The 1,220-nt window shown below is 40.8% G+C and overlaps 1 non-coding gene across 1 annotated transcript; it reads right to left on the reverse strand.

Annotated features, from left to right (window-relative positions):
* Positions 1-418: 418 nt before the first annotated feature.
* On the reverse strand, positions 419-610 carry LOC116980933. The gene has a single exon (XR_004414111.1). It is a non-coding gene; the product is annotated as a U2 spliceosomal RNA (small nuclear RNA).
* Between the last annotated feature and the right edge of the window lie 610 nt (positions 611-1,220).

Consider the following 1,220-nt stretch of genomic DNA (forward strand, 5'->3'; position numbering starts at 1 on the left):
CATGCAAATTTTGGTGGATTACTGAGCAAATGCTTCACTAGAATTAAGTAAGTTAATATATAACATGTTTAAGTCAATTCATATTGGCATTAAGTATTACAAGCTCAGTAACACATCAGGACACATAAGATGTTACTCAAAACAGGTGGAAGTGTACAACCATAATCCTTCCTGCCGATAAATTCCATGATAACACCACAGATTAATCCATTTGCCCCCATATTACAGGTATGGAGATAGTTTTGAACACTAGTATCTCAGCTCATAGGAAAGGTACAAAGTTCAGTAGCTGGTAATGCTGCTATATCCCAATTACTTTGCCACGTAGTTGATTGGTGGTTAATGCACCATGACTGATAGTCTTAATGAATACCAGATAACAACGTTGTGGATGGTCAACGTAAATATCTGGATATATATTTTGTGCACCGTTCCCAGAGGCACTGCAATACTGGGTCGATGCGTGGAGTGGACGGAGCAAGCCCCTATTCCATCTCCCTGTTCCAAAATTCAATTTAATATATGGTCCCTAGATAAGGGACGTATCAGATTATTAAACTGATAAGAACAGATACTACACTTGATCTTAGCCAAAAGGCCGAGAAGCGATGCAGCTAAAGCTGTATCCAAGGATAGTTTGTCGTTAATATATAGACATGCCATGACGGAATGTTTCTAAGTGTCAGGGCTAGTTGATTCTGGATAACTTTGACTTAAATGCCGCAACGCTCATTATGGTTACTCCATCCAGGTAATTGCGGTATATCCGAAACTTATATGAGAAGGTACTGAATAGTGTGCATCTTCAAGGTCGATGTCTACCATAAAGTATCCTTGGATCCATGGTAGTAGTTACAAATCCCATGAATGGGTATACCTGGTGAAATACTCAAGTGGTTTATCAACGATGGTGCGACATTCACCATCGTGGGAGGGTAGACCACTTGGGGTGCTTGCTGAATTGGTGGCAAGATATTAATTCTATTCCCCTTGTATTTATTTTTTGGTATATAACTACCAAGAGTGATAGCTTCCTAACCAGGCGTGATTCATCCACCCCTTGTTAGTACAACCCTTAACCTTTATGTGATGGTAGGAACCATACTTATCTGTCTTCATTGTTGTTTTCTTCGGTTTCTGGTTCCTTGTTCTTGTAGGGACGATGTTTGTTGGGGGGTGGCACATTTTCCCCTGGGGCCTGCTCTGGGCCGTGGCCTAAA

The sequence above is a fragment of the Amblyraja radiata genome, chromosome 14 (genome assembly GCF_010909765.2).
Source record: "Amblyraja radiata isolate CabotCenter1 chromosome 14, sAmbRad1.1.pri, whole genome shotgun sequence".
NCBI lineage: Eukaryota > Metazoa > Chordata > Chondrichthyes > Rajiformes > Rajidae > Amblyraja > Amblyraja radiata.